This window comes from Odocoileus virginianus, chromosome X (assembly GCF_023699985.2).
Source record: "Odocoileus virginianus isolate 20LAN1187 ecotype Illinois chromosome X, Ovbor_1.2, whole genome shotgun sequence".
Lineage (NCBI taxonomy): Eukaryota > Metazoa > Chordata > Mammalia > Artiodactyla > Cervidae > Odocoileus > Odocoileus virginianus.
In genome coordinates this window covers 27,242,529-27,264,534 of record NC_069708.1, presented here as the reverse complement: position 1 = coordinate 27,264,534, position 22,006 = coordinate 27,242,529, and the positions used below count along the sequence as shown (strand labels likewise).

Sequence of the window (22,006 nt, the reverse complement as noted above, 5' to 3'; positions counted from 1 at the left end):
ATCCTGATATCAATGTCTCTTATTTTGGTTGTCTTATGTTCATTCTTCAGCAAATTTCTCAGTAAGGGATTATGGAACCAGTATTTCCTGAGTTCCAGCATGTTGATAAATACCTGTGCCATTTATACCTAAAAGTCATTTTTACCAGATATAATGTCCTTGACTTACATTTTTTCCCCTCAAGTATCTTAAATGTTGCTCCATTTTCTTCTAGCACAAAGTATTGGTGTCAAAAGTTTGAAGATGATCTAATTTTCCTTCCTTTACAAACCACCTACTATTTTTGCTAAAGTATCCAAGATATTTCTTCTCTTAAAAAAAAATCTAGTAATTTTATTAGCATGTGAATTTTGTTGTTGGTCATTCTGGGTCAAAATTCTCAGGTACGTATTGTGGTTTTTAAAATCAAATCTTTTTTTTTTAGTTCCAGGAAAGTTTCCTCAATATTACTTTTAAGCATTTATTTCTTTTCCTTGCTTTAGTTTTTTCAGATACTTATTCCATATGTCAGGTATTTTCTGCTACCTTTTCATGTTTCACTTTTTCTAGAATTGTTTATCTTTGTTACTTTTTGATTTAAAAGTTTTTTTCTTACTTTAGAAAGGTATTTTCTGTTGTTAACTCACTCGTTTTCTTTTTTCTTATTCAAATTGAAGTATGGGTGATTTACAATATTAAATTAGTTTCAGGAGTTCAGTTCAGTCACTCAGTTGTGTCTGACTCTTTGTGACCCCATGGACTTCCCTGTCCATCACCAACTCCCGGAGTTTATTCAAACTCATGTCCATTGAGCTGATGATGCCATCCAACCATCTCATCCTCTGTCATCCCCTTCTCCTCCCGCCTTCAATCTTTCCCAGCATCAGGGTCTTTTCAAATGAGTCAGTTTCAGGAGTACGAAATAGTAATTCAGTATTTTATAGATTATACTCTATTTATAGTTAAAAAATATTGGCTGCATTTCCTGTGCTATACAATATATTCCTATAGCTTATTTGTTTTATCCATAGTAGCTTGTACTTCTTTATTTTTTTTTTAGCTTGTACTTCTTAATCCCCTACCACCTTGCCCTTCCCTCCCTTTCCTCTCCTCACTGGTTACTAGCTGTTTGTTCTCTATATCTCTGACTCTAGTTCTCATAGATATATTTATTATTAGATTTATGTTATTAGATTATATTAATATATATTTAGATTCCACATATAAGTGATATCATACAGTATTTGTCTTTCTGTGACTTTTTTCACTAAGCATATTACCCTCTAGGGGCCATCCATGTTGTTGCAAATGGCAATATTTCATTCTTTTTAATGGCATTGTATATACCTCGCATATATATATCTTATTGCATATAAGATATAATACATTGCATATATATACCACATCTTATCTATTCACTTATTGAGACTTTAGGTTGCTTCCATATATTGGGCAATGTAAGCAATGCTGCTATGAACATTGGGGTGCAAGTATTTTTTTGAATTAGTGATTTCATTTTCTATGGATTAAAAATCCAGGAGTGGTAGCCATAAAAAGGAATGAATCTGAGTCAGTTCTCATGAGCTGGATGAACTGAGAGCCTGTTACACAGAGTGAAGTCAGAAAGAGAAAAACAAATATCGTATATTAATGCATATATATGGAATCTAGAAAAACAGTACTGATGAACCTATTTGCAAGGCAGGAATAGAGATGCAGATATAGAGAACTGACTTGTGGACACGGTGGGGGAAGAAGAGGGTGGGACGAATTGAGAGTAGCACTGAAACATATACATTACCATTATGTAAAAACATATGTAAAACAGCTAGCTAGTGGGAAGTTGCTGTACAGCCCAGGGAGCTCAACCTGGTGCTCTGTAACAACCTAGAGGGATGGGATGGGGTGGAGGTAGGGTAGGAGGGAGGTTCAAGAGGGAAGGGACATAGATATATACTTATGGCTGATTCATACTGCTGTATGGCAGAAACCAGAACAATGTAAAGCAATTATCCTCCAATTTTAAAAAATGAAATAAAAAATCCAGGAGTGGAATTGCTGGATCATATGGCAGTTCTACTTTAGTTTTTGAGGAACCGCTACACTGCCTTCTATAATAGCTGCACCAATTTGTATTCCTACTAACAGTGTACTGGGCTTCCCTGATGGCTCAGCGGTAAAGAATCTGCCTGCAGTGCAGGAGACCCAGGTTTGATCCCTGGGTTGGGAAGATCCCCTGGAGGAGGGCAGGGCAACCCACCCCAGTATTCTTGCCTGGAGAATCCCATGGACAGAGAAGCCTGGCAGGCTGTAGTCCACAGGGTCTCACAGAGTCGGATGCGACTGAAGCAACTAAGCAGCAGTAGCAACAGTATACTAGAGTTCCCACTCCTACACATCCTTACCAACACTTGTTATTTGTAGACTTCTTGATGAGAGGCATTCTGACACGTGTGAGAGGGTATTTCATTATGGTTTTGATTTGCATTTCTCTGATGATTAGCAATGCTGAGCTCTCATGTACCTGTTTGTCATCTGTATATCTTCTTTGGAAAAGTGTCTCAGGTCTTCTGTCCATTTTTTTTTTTAACAGGCAGATAATTGCTTTACAGTGTTGTGTTGATTTCTGCCATACAACTATGTGAATCAGCCATAAGTATAAATATATCCCCTCCCTCTTGAACTTCCCTCCCACTTCCCACCCCATCCCACCCCTCTAGGTCATCACAGTGCCTGAGCTCCCTGTGTTATACAGCAGGGAGCTATCTATCTTACACATGGTGGTGTATGGTGTATATATGTCAGTGCTAGTCTCTCAATTCGTCCCACCCTCTCCTTCCCCTGCTGTGTCCACAAGTCCATTCTCTACATCTGCATCTCTATTCCTGTCCTGCAAATAGGTTAATCAGTACCATTTTTCTAGATTCCAGAAGTATGGCTTAATATAAATATTTGGTATCCCCCTTCCGACTTCACTCTGTATAGTTCCTTACTTCTTTTTAAAAAGTTTATCTAACTGGAGGACAATTGATTTATAATATTGTGTTGATTTCTGCCATACATCAACATGAATCAGCCATAGGTATACGTATGTCTCCTCCCTCTCACCTCCCACCCCTCTAAGTTGTCACAGAGCACTGGGTTTGAGCTCCTTGCATCTTCTGTCCATTCTTATTTTTTCCATATTGATTATATGAGCTGTCTATGTAGTCTGGATATTAACCCCTTATTGGGCATATCATTTGCAAATATTTTCTCCCATTCTGTAGGCTATTTTTTCATTTTTTTGTTGGTTTCCTTTGTGATGCAGAAGTCTTTAAATTTAAATCAGTTTCATTTGTTTATTTCTGCTTGTGTTTCCTCTGCCTGAGGAGACAGAGCTTTAAAAATATTGCTATGATTTATGTCAGAGAGTGTGCTGCATTAGCCTTCATTTCTGAAATGATTCTTTCCTCTTATTGCCCCAAGTTGTCACTACATTTCTGAATTTTTCTAATCCTGCTATGTATTGTTCTTCTATGTCTTCTTTAATTTTATTAATGTCTTCCAGCTAATTTTTAAACAGTATATTTTAGATTTGTTGTTCTTTGAGTGTGTCTTTGTGGAATACTTTTTTCCCCTTTTTAAAAAATTGAAACATAGTTGATTTACAAAATTGTTAGTTTCAGGTGTAAAGTTATTCACTTACATATACGTATATGTTTTTCAGATTATATTCTTTTATATAACTTACATGTGGAATCTAAAAAATATTAAAAATGAATCAATATACAAAACAGAAACTGACTTACAGACATAGAAAACAAACTTATGGTTACCAAAGGGGAGAGGGACAAATTAGGAGTATGGGATTAACATATACATACTACTTACATAAAACAGATAAGCAACAATGTAATGCTTTTGATTCTTTTTTCTCCTTATAATAATTTTGTGTAGCATTTGATCTTGATAATTTTCCATTCATTTTTCTTACAGTTTTATTGAGATATTATTCACATACCATAAAATTCACCCATTTAAAGCATACAATTCAGTGGTTTTTAGTATATTCAGAGTTGCACAACCATTATCACAATCTGTTGCTCATTCTTAGGTGTACTTAGCTTTCCTGAACTTTCAGAAAGAAGTATGGTTCAGGGTGGCTTTTCTAACTTCAGAGAGGCACCCTTTCTGTTTTTATCTATGTTAAAGGAATATAATGACTTACTTGATTAGAGTCTTGGTTGTGGTTCTCTCTGCCATTCTCGGACCTTCTCTTTCCTCCTCCTTTATTGTCCCTGTTCTGTTCATTTGAATTCTATTCTCAACAATTTCTCCTCAGTGTAGGACTGTGTGAGGAGGGAGATCTGGTGCCTCATTTTCAAGAGTTCATTAACGGTTAGACAGCTCCATCCCTTTCAGACCTTCTGACAAGAGATTCCTTGTATTCATTCAGTTTTTATTGGAAGGTAAAACCCCTCCCATTTCAACTACTGTTCTTAAAATGAACTGCCACACTTATTTTTTTTCATTAAAATTTTTTAATTGAAGTATAGGTGACTTACAATATTTGTTTCAGATGTACGACACAGTGATTCTATATTTGTACAGGTTATGCATCATACAAAGGTATTATAATATTATTGACTGTATTCTTTGTACCATAAGTTACATCCTTATGACTTATTTATTTTATAACTGGTAAATATCTTTTAGTCCCCTTCACCTATTGCACCCATCCTCCCATTCTTCTCCCTTCTGGCAACTACTAGTTTGTTCTCTGTATCTATGTCTGTTTCTGGGTTTGGGGGGCTCATTTTTTTTTTATATTTTAGATTCCACATATAAGTGAAAACATACAGTATTCATCTTTCTCTGACTTATTTCACTTAGCATAATACCCTATAGATCCATCCATATTGTCACAAATTGCAAGATTTCATTCTTTTTTATGGCTAAGTGGTGTTGGGAAAACACAACAGCTATATGTAAAATAAAACTAGACCATTTTTTCACATCGTTTACAAAAATAAAGTCAAAATGAATTAAAGACTTAAATATAAGATCTAAAACCATAAAACATCTAGAAGAAAACATAGGCAGTATGTTCTTTAAAGTCAGTCTTAGCAATATTTTCTTTTTTGATTAGTCTCCTCAGGCAAGGACAACAAAAGCAAAAATAAACAAAAGGGACCATATGAAACTAAAAAGCTTTTGCACAGCAAAGGGAACCATCAGCAAGACAAAAGACTACTGAATGGGAGAAGATACTGGCAAATGATATGTCTGATAAGAGGTTAATATCCAAAATATATTAAGAACTCAGACAACTCAATACAAACAATCTGATTACAAAATGGGCAGAAGATCTAAATAGACATTTTCCAAAGAAGACACACAGATGACCAACAGGCACATGAAAAGATGCTCAACATCACTAATTACGAGGGAAATGCGAATCAAAACCACCTCAAATGCAATGAAACAGCACCTTACACCTGTCAGAATGCCACACTTTTTAGTGAATACTTTTTGCTGTTTTGGAATTCTCCCGTTTTCAGGTCTTTCAGATGGCCAACTCTTTCTGCTTACACAGATGCCCATTACTAGTTGATCTTATAGTTATGATGATCTTCCCTTACCTGTTTTTGAATTTCATGGGGATACACTGTCACTTAGTTTTGTTATAAATATTATCTATGAATTTTTTCTTTTGTGTTTTTATTGAAGTGTAACAACATATATGCAGAAAAATACACAAACACAGGATAGCTAAATCAGTTTTCACATCTGAACATATCCATATAATCAGTGCCCAAATTAAGATACAAAACATTACTAACTCCTCAGAAGTCACCCTCAGGTCCAATGTAACTCATAATCTCCCACTAAGGATGAATATCATACTGGCTTTTAGCTAGCATACACAAGTTTCACCTGTGTCTGAACTCTATGCTCTTCTGTGGTTTTTCCCCCCTCAAATATGTTTGTAAAATTTAACAAATTAATATTTGTTATTACTTATAACTGAAGAACTATAGTCTGTTTAACCTTATTGCTAACAGTATTTCACTGTGTGGATATGCCAAAATTTATTTATCTATTCTATTATGTATGGGCATTTAAAGTAGTGTTCACTCTGGGGTATTACAAATAACGCTGCTATGAGCATTCCTGTACAAACCTTTTGAAGATAGAAGGCTCTCATTCCTCTTAGGTATATACCTGGGAGTGAAACTGTCATGGGGGTATATATAGGTTCAACTTTTGTGCAACACTACTACCACCAACCATGCCCCCCCAGGCTGTCTTTATTGTTTTCTTTCTTTTATATACTTTAGGCTTATTTTGTTCTTGTTTTCTCCAACTTCTTAAGGTAGTATCTTAGAAACTGATTTTACCTTTCTTTTTTCTAATATAACTACTTAAAGTTACACACTTACCTCTCAGCACTGCTTCAGTTGTATCTCACAAGTTTTGATGTATTTCACTATTATTCAGTTAAAAATACTTCCTAATTTTCTTTGTGATTTCTTCTTTGATGGGTTATTTAGAAGTATGTTGTTTACCTTTAAAAAATTTAGGGACTTCCTAGGTATGTTGTTGTTTAGTCACTAAGTTGTGTCCAGTAAATTGTGGACTGTAGTAGCCCACCAGGCTCCTCTGCCCAGGGGATTTCCCAGGCAAGAATACTGGGGTGGGTTGCCATTTCCTTCTCCAGGGGATCTTTCTGACCCTGGGATTGAGTCCATGCCTCCTGCTTGGCAGGTGAATTCTTTATCACTGAGCTAGCTACCTGGGAAGCCCAGTTTAGTCACTAAATTGTGTCTGACTCTCTCGCACAGACCACAGACCATAGCCTGCCAGGCTCCTCTGTCCATGGGATTTCCCAGGCAAGAATACTGGAGTGGGTTACCATTTTCTTCTCCAGGGGATCTTCCTGACTCAGGGATTGAACCTGCATCTCCTGCATTGGCAGGTAGATTCTTTACCACTTCAGGGAAGCCCCAGGTATGTTGTTATTGACTGCTAATTAAATTAGATTATAGTCAGAGAACAGAGTGTGATTTCTATCTTTGAAAATTTATGGACACTTATTCAGTGGCCTAGAACATGGTCTAAGTTGGTGAACATACCATGTGCATTTGAAAAAAATGTGTATCTTGCAGTTATTGGATATATTTTTCTGTAAAAGTCAAAGAGGCTAAGGTGGCTGCCAATGCTGTCCAGATCTTGTATGTCCTTACTGATTTTCTGCCCAGAAATTTTTCCAGTTACTGAAAGAAAAGTATGAAAATCTCCAACTATGGTTGTAGATTTGTCCATTTCTCCATTTAATTCTGTCAATTTTTCCTTCGTGTAATTTGAAGGTTGTTATTAGACACAAACACATTTAGGATTCCTATGTCTCCCAGATAAACTGACCCTAAATGTCACTAAAAGGCACTAAATGTCCTTTTGAGAGTCCAGTAACACCTTTTGTCTTGAAGTCTACTTTATCTGACATTACTATAGCTATTGCAACTTTTTTATGTCTATGGTTAACATGGTATTTTTTTAATCGTTTTATGTTTGACCAATCTGTACCTTTATATTTAAACTGTATCTCTTGATAGGAGATCAAGAGGGTGGAGAAAGATATGGAGCTCACCTCTCCCCATGAACACATCAAAAATAAATCTACACGTGGAACAATTCTCACTAAAAACTGGAAATTGGCAGAAAGACTCCTGTACAACCACGGTTGTAAGAAAAGATACACGGAAGTCCATAGAGAAGCCTGGACTCCACTCATTAGTAGAGCACAGGTGAACTTCCCCCAGGCAGGACAGAGAAATGTTTGGCTTAGGCTACTGCTTTCCTGCAACATGCTGCGCACAGCCATGCTATGCTCTCCAGCCAGAGCTGAAAGAATGCTCCAGCCCTGTTCACTTCATGCCACAAGTGTGGTACTGGAACTAGCGTGGCTGGGATCTGGAAAAAGACTTGACCTTGAGATGGAGAGGTGACCTGGTCCTGGGGCAGAGCCCAGGCTGGGCAGCAGTGGTAGAATTTACTCAAGCGGTATCCCAGAAGCAGCCTAGACTTCTGAAGGCAACACAGCTGCTGGGTTTCCCACAACCACTTTGCTGCATGGGTGCCCCACTCCAAGCTGAGAGAATGCTCTGGCCATGCCCATTCCATGTCAGTGTGGCACTAGCTCTAGGGTAGCCACAATTGGGGAAAAGACACAACCATTGGCTGCATCTTAGGGAAGCTGCAGACCTCTACAAAAGCAGAGCATTGGATCTCTGCAGGCACACAAGCCCTATTTGAATCGGCATTCTCCTTTATGGCAACGGTCCCAAGTATGGGGAGCAGGGAAAACACATACTTAATGGGAATGGAGCCAGCTCAAGCTCACCCCTCAGGACTTCTACTCTCGCAACTTGGGATCAGATTCAGTCCCTGACAGGGTGGTGACAGACACTAAGCAGAGAGGAAGTCCCACTTCCCACCCTGTGCTAGCACCTCCGCTTCAGCCACACCCTCTATCAAGGTGATAGCTGTGAGCACACCCTGAGGAAAGACATGACTAGTATCCACATCAAATCCATCTCTCCCATGAAAGACACTGGGCATACACAGTCTGCAAAGGGATGCTCCCATATAGGAACACCCCTTCCAAACCATAAGAAGTACCTGTTTCACCTAAATTCAGAGGCATAGAAAGTTAGGTAAAATGAAAAGGCAGAGTAATTGCTCTCAATTGAAAGGAAGAGAAAATCCCCGAATAAATAATGAAACAGAAACAATTTACCAGAAAAATAATTTGAAACATTGGCAATAAAAAATATTAACTGAAATAGGGAAAATAACTGATCTAAACACTGATCATTTTAACAAGGAATGATCATATGTTAATGATCACAGATTATATTTAAAAGATTCAATCAAAACCAGATAATTTCATATCTGAAATAAAAACACTACAAGGAATGAATATCAGACTAAGTGATACACAAGAAAGCACAAATGATCTGGAAGATAGAATAATGGAAATCACCCAATCAGAAGACAGAAACACAAATAAAAAAAATGTAAGGAATCTACAAGATCTTTGGGGTAACACTAAGCTCACCAATATTCACATTATAGGAGTTCAAGAGAGGAGAGAGAAGGGGATAAAAAATGTACTTGAAGAAAAGTATGGCTGAAAATGTCCCCAACCTGAAAAAGGAAACATATTCAGGTACAGGAAGCAGAGAAGGTCCCCCCCCAAATGAAACCATACAGACCCACACCAAGACATATCATAATTAAAAAAGCAAAAGTTAAAGCAAGAATTTTAAAGGCAGCAGCAAGAGAATAACAGAGTCACATACAAGGTAATCCCCAAAAGGCTATGAACCAATTTCTCCACAGAAACTCTGCAAACCAGAAGGGAATGGCACTATATATTCAAAGCCTTGAAAGGGAAAAAACTGCACCCTAGGACACCCTACCCAGCAAGATTATTCCACTTGTAATTATTCCATTTAGAAGGAGAAAGAACTTCTCAGACAAGTGAAAACTTAAAGAATTCATCAATATTAAACCTACCCTAAAAGAAACAGTGAAAGGTCTCTCTAAATGGAAAAGAAGAATCTATAGGAAAGAGAAAACCCCACTAGGAAAGACAATATATATAGTAAGGATCAAAGATCAGTTAAATGAGCCAGTGTGTAGATTAAAAGACAAAAAAAATGTAAAAGCAACTACAAAAAACAGATAAGTATGAAGATGAAAAATATGACATCAAAAACACAAAAGGTGAGGGAGGAGAGTAGAAATATAGATCTTTAAGAATGCATTTAAACTTAAATGACTACCAGTTTAAAACATGTAGATATAATTATGTGTTAACTAACATATATGGTAATCACAAATAAAAAACCTACAACAGATACACAAAAGCCAAAAAGGAGGAGGAATCCAAGCATACTACAAAAGAAATTCAAACCACAACAGTAGAAACAAAAAGAAGAAATGAATAGAGAAGAACTACCAAAAATAAAAAAAACCCTGGAAAATAAGTAATAAAATGGCAATGAAGTACATATCATAATCATAGGACTAAATGCTCCTACCAAAAGACATAGGCTGAAGGGATAAAAAAACAAGACATTTCAATATGCTCCATGTGAGAGACTCACTTCAGAGCTAAATACATACACAGAAAGTGAGGGGATAGAAATAGATACTTTATTTGAATGGAAATGATAAGAGAGGGAAGCAATACTCATTTCAGACAAAATAGACTTTAAAATAAAGCTATACCAAAAGACAAAGAACAGCATTATAAAATGCTAAAGGGATTAATAAAAGAAGCTATTACACTCATAAATATATATGCACCCAATATAGGAGCACCCACATATATGAAGCAAATACTAACAGACATAAAGGAAGAAAATAACAATAATAATAGTAAGAGACTTTCACAACCCACTCACATCAAATGGACAGAGCATCCAGACAGAAAATCAATAGGGAAATGGTAGTTTTAAATGACACAATATACCAGTTAAACTTAATAGATATCTATAGGACAGTATATCCAAAATCAGTAGAATACACATTCAAGTACACATGGAATGTCCTCCAAGAGAGATCACATACAAGGAGAGGTCACAAAACAAGCTTCAACAAATTTAAGAGGACAGGGGACTTCCCTGGTGGTCCAACAGTTAAGAATCCACCTTCCAATGCAGGGGATGCAGGTTCGACCCCTGGTCAGGGAGCTAAGATCCCACCTGCAGGGCAACTAAGACTACATGCTGCAATTACTGAGCCTGCTGTGTGCCACAACTACTGAGCCCACACACTATGGGGCCTGTGTGCCACAACTAGAGAGAAGTCCATGCACCACAACAAAGGGTCCATGAGCCACAAAGAAGTGCCACAATGAAAGATCCCACATGTTGCAACTAAGATCTGATGCAGCCAAATAAATAAATATTTTTTAAAATTTAAGAGGACAGAAATTAAATCAACTATTTCTTTCACCACTACAGTATGAAACTAGAATCAATCACAGAAAGAAAAATGGGAAGAGAACAAATACGTGGAGACTAAACAACATACTAAAAAACAAATGGGTCAACAATGAAATCAAAGTGGAAATCATAAAATACCTTGAGGCAAACGAAAATGGAAACACAACTTTTCAATATCTATGGGATATAGCAAAAGCAGTTCCAAGAGGGATGTTTAAAGCTATACAGGTCTTCCTCAAGAACAAGAAAAATCTCAAACAACCTAACCTATGACCTGAAAGAATTAGAAAAAGAAGAACAAAGCCCAAAGTCAGCAGAAGGAAAGAAATGATACACATCAGAAAGGAAATATATAAAACAGAGACCAAAAGAGCAGAAAAGATCAATGAAACCAAGAACTAGTTTTCTAAAAAGATAAAATTGATAAAACTTTAGCCAGGCTCATTAAGAAGAAAAGAGAAAGGACCCAAATAAACAAAATAAGAAAAGAGGAGAAATGAAAACCAAAACCACATATATACCAAAAGTCTTAAGAGGATACTGTGAGAAGTTAAATGCCAACAAATTGGACAACTGACAAGAAATGAATAAATTTCTAGAAACTCTACACCTGCCAAAACTGAAAGAAGAAACAGGCAATCTGAACAGACCAATCATGAGACATGAAGTTGAATCTGTAATTTTAAAACTCCCAGCAAGCAAAAGTCCAGGACCAGATGACTTCATAGGGGAATTCTACTGAACATAAGGAAGAACTAATACCTGTCCCTCAAACTCTTCAAGAAATTGAAGAGGAAGGAACACTCTCAAATTCATTCTATGAGGTTACCAATACCCTGATACCAAAACCAAAGACACTACAGAAAAAGGCCACAGGCCAGTATCTTTGATGAATATAAATGCAAAAATCCTCAACAAAATATTAGCAAATCAAATCTAAAAATACATAAAAAGGATCATACACCATGGTCAAGTTGAATTTATTCCACAGTCACAAGGATAATTCAATATATGCAAATTAATGATATATCACATTAACAAAAGGAAGGTTAAAAATCACATGATCATCTCAATAGATGCAGAAAAGCCATTTGACAAAATTCAACATTAATAATAAAAACTCTGAAAGTGGGTATCAAGGAAACATATCTCAACATAATAAAGGCCATTTAAGACAAACTCACAACCAATTTCATACTCAGTGGTGAAAAGGTGGAAGCCTTCCCACTAAACTCTGGATCAGGACAAGTATGCCCATTCTTGCCACTATGTTCAACATAGTATTGGAAGTCCTAGTCACAGCAATCAGACAAGAAAAATAAAAAAGAAGTATCCAAGTTGGAAGGGAAGAGGTAAAATTGTCACTATTTGCAGATGACATGTCATATCTAGAAAACCCTAAAGTCTCCACCCATTAGAACTAATAAAACTATTAGAACTAATAAAGGAATTCAGCAAGGTTGTCAGATACAAGATCAATACACAGAAATCTTTTGTGTTTCTGTACACTAATAATAAAATATCATAAAGAGAAAGCAAAAAAAATCCTGTTTAAAGTTGCATCAAAATGAATAAAATACCAAGGAATAAACTTAACTTAAAAGGGATAAGCTACCCACTCCAGTATTCAGTATTCTTGGGCTTCCCCAGTGGCTCAGATGGTAAAGAATCTGCCTGCAAAGCAGGAGATCTGGATTTGATTCCTGGGTTGGAAGGTCCCCTGAAGGACGGCATGGCAACCCACTCCAGTATTCTTGCCTGGAGAATCCCATGGACACAGAAGCCTGGTGGGCTACAGTCCATGGGTTGCAAAGAGTCAGATATGACTGAGTGACTAAGCACAGCACACAAACTTAATCAAGAAGGGGAAAACATACTATACTCTGGAAACTACAAAACATTTATGAGGGAAACTAAAGATGATTACAAAGAAATGGCAAGATATCCCATGCCTGTGGATTGGATGAATTAATATTGTTAAAACGGCCATACTATTCAAAACAATCTACAGATTTAATGAAATCCCTATCAAAGTACCCAGGGCTTCCCCAGTGGCTCAGTGGTAAAGAATCTGTCTGCAATGTAGGAGATGTGGGTTCGACCCCTGCTCCAGAAAATCCTCTGGAGGAGGAAATGGCAACCTACACCAGTATTCTTGCTGGGAAAATCCCACGGACAGAGGAGCCTAGCAGGCTATAGTCCATAAGGTCACAAAGTGTCAGACACGACTGCCTGAGTAAGCACACATATCAAAATACCCATGATATTTTTCACAGGATTAGAATAAACAACCCTTAAATTCATATGGAACCACAAAAGACCCTGAATTGCCAAAGAAATCTTGAGAATGAAGAACAAAGCCAGAAGTATAACCCTCCCAGACTTCAGACTATACTACAAAGCTACAGTAATCAAAACAGGGTGGTACTGACACAAAAACAGACAAATAGATTGATGAAACAATAGAGAGCACAGAAATAGACCCATTCACCTATGTTCAAATAATCTATGACAAAAAAAGGCAAGAATGCCCAATGAAGAAAAGACAGTCTCTTCAATAAGTGGTGCTAGGAAAATTGGACAGCTACATGTAAAACAATGAGATCAGAACATTCCCTCACACCATATACAAAAATGAACTCAATATAGATTAGAGATGTAAATTTAAGACCGGAAACCATAAAACTCCTAGAAGAGAATATAGGCAGAACACACTGGCATAAAAATCATGGCAATATTTTTTTTGATCTGTCTCCTAAGTAAAAAGAAATAAAAGCAAAACTAAACAAATGGGATGTAATTAAACTTAAAAGCTTTTGCAAGGCAAAGGAAAATATTGACAAAACAAGAAGACAACCTACAGAATGGGAGAAAATATTTACAAATGAGGTGACCTATAAGGTGTTATTATCCAAAATATATAAACAGCTCATATAATTCTTCATCAAAAAACAAACAACCCAATGGAAAAATGGGCAGAGAACTGAATAGACAGTTTTCCAAAGAAGACAGCTAACAGGCACATAAGAAGATGCTCAACATCACTAATTATTAGAAAAATGCAAATCAAAACCACAATGAGATATCATCTCCCACCTGTGAGAATGGTTATCATAAAAAAGTCCACAAATAACAAATGTTGGAGACAATGTTGAGAAAAGGGAACCCTCATATACCGCTGATAAGCATGTAAATGATACAGCCACTGTGTAAAACAGCATGGAGATTCCTAAAAAACTAAAAATAGAACTACCATATGATCTAGCAATACATATCTAGAAAAAATGAAAACACTAATTCAAAAAGATACATGCAACCCAATGTTCATAGCAGCACAGTTTTCAATAGCCAATATACAGAAGCAAATCAAGTACCCATCAACACACGAATGGATAAAGAAGATGTGGTATATATACACACATACACAATGGACCCAGCCATAAGAATGAAATTCTGCAATTTGCAGCAACATGGATGGACCTAGGGGGTATTATGCTTTGTAAAATAAGATAGAGAATGACAAATAATGTATATCGCTCATATGTGGAATCTAAAAAGTAACACAAATGAATGGATATGTAAAACAGAAACAGACTCATGGATATATAAAACAGAGGGACAGGGGGCAGAGGGGAAGTGGGGAGGGACAAATTAGGGTTATGGGATTAACAGATACCAACTACTATGTTTAATAATAAATAACCAATAAGGATATACTATATAGCATAGGAAACGAAACTCATTATCTTGTAATAACTTGTAATGGAGCATAATTTACAAAAATAATGAATACTGTACACCTGAAGATAATATAATGTCAACTACACTTCAATTAAAAAAAGAAAATGTATCCCTTGGAGACAGTATACAGGTGAGTCTGATAATTGGATTTCTAATTTGAAGGTTTATTCCATTGATATTTAATACAATTACTGATCAGCTGGATTAGAATCTACCATTCTATTGGTTTTCTGTTCATTTCCTATATTTTTTGTTGTCTTGTTCATTCTTTCTTGCCTTCTTCCCTTTTAATTTCTCCATTGACTTTATGTCTTTGTCTCTTTACATTATTTTTCTTATAAATAGACCTTATTTTTAGAGCAATTTTATTTTTTTCTTGGTCATGCTGTGCAGCTTGTGGGATCTTAGTTTCCCAACCAGGGATCAAAACTGTGCCCCCTGCAGTGGAAGCACAGAGCCCTAACCACTGTACTGCCAGGGAATTTAAAGCAGTTTAAGGGGCTTCTGTTTCAAGATGGCATAGTAGAAGGACATGCACTCATCTGTGAGAGCACCGAAATTGCAACTAGCTGCTACAACCACTGACAGGCAGACACTGGAATCCACCAAAACAAGATACCCCACATCCAAAGACAAAGAAGAAGCCACAGTGAGATAGTAGGAGGGGTGCAATCATGATAAAATCAAATCCCATACCTGCTGGGTAGGTGACCCACAAACTGCAGAAGAATAATACCAAAGTTCTCCCACTGTTGTGAAGGTTCTGAACCCCACATCAGGCTTCCCAGCCTGGGGATCCAACAAAGGGACTGGGAATCCCCAGGGAATCTGGCCTTGAAGAGGCCAGCAGGATTTGATTACAGGACTTCCACAGGACTGGGAAAACAGAGACTCCGGTCTTTGAGGGTACAAACGAAATCTTGTGTGCTCCAAGATCTAAGGGAAAGGAGCAGTGACCCCATAAGAGACAACCAAAACAACCTGCTAGTGTTGAAGGGCCTCCTGTGGAGGCATGGTTCGGCAGGAGATCACCACAGGGACAGGGGAAATGGCAGCAGCAGGCTGGGAAAGTCCTGCTTGGTGTACACCCTCTTGGAGGTCACCATTAACCCTACCAGAGAGCCCACAGACCCCAGGGCTGGGTCATCTCAGGCCAACAACTACCAGGGAGAGAGTGCAACCTCACCCATCAGCAGATAATTGTATTAAAGCTTTACTAAGACCCTGCCCACCAGAGCAAGACCCAGTTTTTCCCATTGCCAGTCCTTCCCATCAGGAAGCTTACATAAGCCTCTTAGCCTCATCCATCAAAGAGCTGACAGAAGCAGCAGTCTCACAGCAGCTAAAACAAAAACCGTATTACAGAAGGTTAACCATGATGAAAGAGCAGAAAATTATGGCCCAGATGAAGGGACAAGATAAAACCCCAGAAAAACAACTAAATGAAGTGAAGATAGGCAACCTTATAGAAAAAGAATTCAGAATGATAGTGAAGATGATCCAGGATCTCAGGAAATCAATGAAGATGCAAGAAATGTTTACCAAAGACCTACAAGAACTAAAGAACAAACAAATGGAGATGAACAATACACTAAAAGTAATCAATAGCAGAATAACTGAGGCAGAAGAATGGATAAATGACCTGGAGGACAGAATGATGAAAATCACTGCTGTAGAACAGAATATAGAAAAAAGAATGAAAAAAAAAATGAAGACAGCCTAACAGACCTCTGGGACATTAAACACATCAACATTCATGTTATAGGGGTCCCAGAAAGAGAAGAGAGAGAGAAAGGACCTGAGAAAATACTTGAAGAAATAATAGCTGAAAACTTCTGTAACATGAGAAAGGAAATAGTCAACCAAGTCCAGGAAGCACACTGTGTCCCAGGCAGGATAAACCCAAGGAGGAACACACCAAGACACATAGTAATCAAACTGACAAAAATTAAAGACAAAGATAAAATATTAAAAGCATCAAGGGAAAAATGACAAATAACATACAAGGGAACTCCCATCAGGCTATCAGCTGATTTCTCAATAGAAACTCTACAAGTCATAAGGGAATGGCACAATATATTTAAAGTGATGAAAGGGAAGAACCTACAACCAAGAATACTCTACCCAGCAAGACTCTCCTTCAGATTTGATGGAGAAATCAAAAGATTTCCAGATAAGCAAAAGTTAAAAGATAATTCAGCACCACCAAACCAGCTTGACAACAAATGCTAAAGGAACTTCTCTAGGCAGGAAACACAAGAGAAGGAAAAGACCTACAGAAAATAAACCCAAAACAATTAAGAAAATGGTAATAGGATCATACATATCAATCAATTACCTTACATGTAAATGGATTAAATGCACCAACCAAAAGACATAGACTGGGTGGGTGGATGAAAACACGTGCATATATGCACTTCCACTTACCACATGCCTTGGCTTGACCCCTCAAATTCTATGTAATTATTTTATATTGATAAGTTAATCATGTTTCCAATATGGCATGCAATTGTAACTATCTTTTTTTTTTTGGTCTGGCTATTGATGTGAAAACTGATAAATATCTTTTACTATTGTGATTATGTAACTGTTACTCACTTAATACCATTGTATCATGATTGGTCAACAGAAAAATAGAACTCTATATCACCAAAACTACAATTTAATGGAAAAACCTTTAAATTGAAATCTTCCATTTTCAATTTAATGGAAAATCACTTTTTTTAAAAAAAATCACTTTTTAAAAGCCATCCAAATGCATATCAGAATTATCTTGAAATTTTTTGAAAAATACAAATGCCCAGGTATTGCTTTTTTTCTCCAGAGCTCCAGATATGTTTCTAATACGCAGTCATGCTTAAAAACAACTAAACTATATGATGATCTTTTACTTTTATCTAAGTTTCACTTTTTCTATTTCATATTCAGTGCTCCCATTTCATTTACTTTATGTTTTCCAATTTATCCATCTTTTTGATGTTCTTTCTCAAGCCTTTATCAAGTATAGTAGAAAAGCGTTTGTATACATATATATGTAAAATATATAATTTTTATAAAACTTATGAATTTTTGCCTAACTAAAAAAATTATGACATTTTGATTCTACTTGTTTGACTTAGCATGAATAGAATGCTAGATTTCTATTTAAAAAATAGATAGCACAGGGAACTATAGTCAATATGGTTCCTGGTGGCTCAAATGGCAAAGTATCTGCCTGCAATGTAGAAGACCCAGGTTTAATCCCTGGGTTGGGAAGATCCCCTGGAGAAGGAAATGTCAACCCACTCTAATACTCTTGCCATGGACAGAGGAGTTTGGTGGGTTACAGTCCATGGTGTCACAAAGAGTTGGACACAACTAAGTGACTTTCACTTTTCACATGATGGAAAATAATTTGAAAAATAATGTATGTGTATATGTATAACTAAATCACCTTGCTGTGTACCTGAAAAACATTGTAAGTCAACTATATTTCAATAAAATATATATATTAAGAAAAAGAATAAAGCAGTTTAAGTACATAGTAAAATTGAATGCAAAGTACACAGTGTTTCTATATACCCTGTCCCACACAGGCACAGACTCCCCAGACTATCAACACCCAGCATCACAGTGGTACATTTGTTATAATCAATAAACCCACAATAATGCATCATTATCATGCAAAGTCCATAGTATACATTAGGGTTCACTCTTGATGTTGTACAATCTATGGTTTTGGGCAAATGTATTCACCATTACGATAGCATTCTGAATAGTTTCTCTGCCTTAAAAATCCTGTGTTCTGCCTATTCATCCCTCCTTTCTTTTAATCCCTGTCAACCACTGATCCTTTTACTGTCTCCATAAGTTTTGCCTTTTCTATATAGCTGGAATCATACAGTATGAAGACTTTTCAGATTAACTTCTTTCACTTAGTAATACGCATTTAAGATTCCTCCATGTCTTTTTAGGTCTTGACAGTTCATTTCTTTTTAGCAATGAGTATTATTCCATTGACTGTTTATACCACAGTCTATCCATTTGCCTACTGAAGGCATCTTGGTTACTTCCAATTTTTGGCGATTATAAATAAAGCTGCTATAAACACTTGTGTGAAATTTTTGTGTGGACCTATTAACTTTTCAACCCATCTGGGTAGAAAGGAGCATGATTGCTGGATTGCAAAAGAGGAGAATGTTTCTGACAAACTGTCTTCCAAAGTGCACCACTTTACATTCCCACCAGCAATGAAGGACAGTTCCTGTTGCTCTATTATCCACGCCAGCATTTGGTGTTGTCAGTGTTCTGGATTTTGGCCATTCTTTTAGGGGTGTAGTGGGGTTATTGTTGCTTTAATTTGCAATACCCTAATGACATATGATTTTAACATGATTGTGCCCCTCCTACCACCTCCTTGTGGCTTCTCCTTTGTCCTTGGATATGGGGAGATGCTCTACACAGTGAGTAAAAACAAGACCTGGAGCCGACTGTGGCTCAGATCATGAGCTCCTTATTCCAAAATTCAGACTCAAATTGAAGAAAGTAGGGAAAACCACTAGGCCATTCAGGTATGACCTAAATCAAATTCCTTATGATATACAGTGAAAGTCACAAATAGATTCAAGGGATTAGATCTGATAGAGATCTGAAGAACCATGGACAGAGGTTCATAACATTGCACAGAAGGTGGTGACCAAAATCATCCCAAAGAAAAAGAAATGCAAGCAAAAAAAAAAAAAAAAAAAGAAATGCAAGAAGGCAAACTGGTTGCCTGAGAAGGCCTTACAAATAGCTGAGAAAAGAAGCAAAAGGCAAAGGAGAAAGGGAAAGACAGACCCAACTGAATGCAGAGTTCCAAAGAATAGCAAGGAGACAGAGGAAAGCCTTCTTAAGTGAACAGTGCAAAGAAACAAAGGAAAACACTAGATAGCAAAGACTAGAGATCTCTTCAAGAAAATCAGCGATACCAGGGGAACATTTCATGCAAAGATGAGCATGATAAAGGACAGAAATGGCAAGTACCTAACAGAAGCAGAAGAGATTCAGAAGAGGTGGCAAGAATACAAAGAACTATACAAAAAAGGTCTTAATGATCCAGACACCAAAATGGTGTGGTCACTCACCTAGAGCCAGACACTCTGGAATGTGAAGTCAAGTGAGCCTTAGAAAGCATTACTACAAAGTTAGTGGAGGTGATGGAATTCCAGCTGAGTTATTTCAAATCCTAAAAGATTATGCTGTTAAAGTGCTGTACTCAATATGTCAGTAAATTTGGAAAACTCAACAATGGCCACAGGACTGGAAAAGGTCAGTTTTCACTTCAATCCCAAAAGGCAATGCCAAAGAATGTTCAAACTACCACACAATTGCACTCATTTTACATGCTTGTAAGGTAATGCTCAAAATTCTTCAAGCTTGGCTTCAACAGTATGTGAACTGAGAGCTTCTAGATGTACAAGCTAGATTTAGAAAAGGCAGAGGAACCAGAGTTCAAATTGCCAACACCTGTTAGATCACAGAAAAAGGAAGAGAATTCCAGAAAAACACCTACTTCTGCTTCATTGACTATGCAAAAGCCTTTGACTATGTGGATCACAACAAACTGTGGAAAATTCTAGAGATGGGAATATCAGACCACTTTACCTGCCTTCTGAGAAACCTGTATGCAGGTTTCAAGAAGCAACAGTTAGAACTGGATATGGAACAATGGACTGGTTCAAAACTGGGAAAGGAGTATGTCAAGGCTGTATACTGTCACCCTGCTTATTTAACTTATATGCAGAGTACATCATGCAAAATGCAGAGCTGGATGAATCTCAAGCTGGAATCAAGATTGCCAGGAGAAATATCAACAACCTCAGATATGCAGATGATACCACTCGAATGGCAGAAAGCAAAGAGGAACTGTTGATGAGGGTGAAAGAGGAGAGTGAAAAAGCTGGCTTAAAACTCAACATTCAAAAAACTAAGATCATGGCATCTGGTCCCATTACTTCATGGCAAATAGATGGGAAAAAAATGGAAACAGTGGCAGACTTTATTTTCTTGGGCTCCAAAATCACTGTGGATGATGACTGCAGCCATGAAATTAAAAGATGCTTGCTCCTTGAAAGAAAAGCTATGACAAACCTAGACAGCATATTAAAAAGCAGAGACATCACTTGGCTGACAAAGGTCCATATAGTCAAAGCTATGGTTTTTCCAGCAGTCTTGTACGGATGGGAAAGTTACTACAAAAAAAGGCTGAGAGCCAAGTGATGCTTTCGAATTGTGGTACTGGAGAAGATTCTTGAGAGTCCTTTGGACAGCAAGGAGATCATACCAGTCAATCCTAAAAGAAATCAACCCTGAATATTCACTGGAAGGACTATGCTGAAGCTCCAAAACTCTTGCCATCTGATGTGAAGAGCTGACTCACTGGAAAAGACTCTGATGCTAGGAAAGATTGAGGGCAGAAGAAGTGGGTGACAGAGGATGAGATGGTTGGATAGCATCACCAACTCAATGGACGTGAGTTTGAACTAACTCTGGGAGACAGGGAAGCCTGGTGTGCTGTAGTTCATGGGGTCGCAGTCAGACATGACTCAGCGACTGAACAACAAATGACATATGATGTTGAGCATCTTCTCATATGCTTATTTGCCGTCTGTATAATCTTCTTTGGTGAGGTGCCTGTTAAGGTCTTTTGCTCATTTTTTAAATTGAGGTGTTTAATTGAGGCAGTGGTTCACTATCTCTGGGACCCACTGTTCCAAATGGGAAGGTGACAACAATTCATATCATTGCTCTTCTATGTATAATAAGTACTTTACCTCTGACCGCTTTCAAAATTTTCTCTGTCTTTTGTTTTCAGCAGTATGACTACAACATGCCTACGTGTGGTTTGCATTGTATTCAACATGCTTGCTTAGGGCTTACTAAAATTTCTGAATATCTAAATTTGTCTTTCACAGATTTGGGGAAAATTTCAGCCATTATTTCTTCAAAAAATTTTTTATGGCCCCTTCTCTCTCTTTCTCCTCTCTTACTGGTATTCCAAATGTACACATGGTAAACCATTTTACATTTTTCCACAAGTCATTGAGACTCTTCACTTTTTTCTAATCTTGTGATTTTCAGATTGGCTAATTTTTATTGATCTATCTTCAATTTAACCCTTTCTTCTGTCATTGCCAATATTCTATTGTTGTTTAGTTGCTTAGTCCTATCTGAATCTTTTTTGACCCAATGGACAGTAGCCCACCAGGCTCTACTGTCCATGGGATTTCCCAGGCAAGAATACTGGAGTGGGTTGCCATTTCCCT

General features: G+C 37.2%; 1 protein-coding gene across 2 annotated transcripts in view; it reads right to left on the bottom strand.

The window, feature by feature from the left end:
• Positions 1-22,006, bottom strand: part of IGBP1 (immunoglobulin binding protein 1) — a 38,295-nt gene that overhangs the window by 2,342 nt on the left and 13,947 nt on the right. The gene's annotated exons all lie outside the window — the stretch shown is intronic.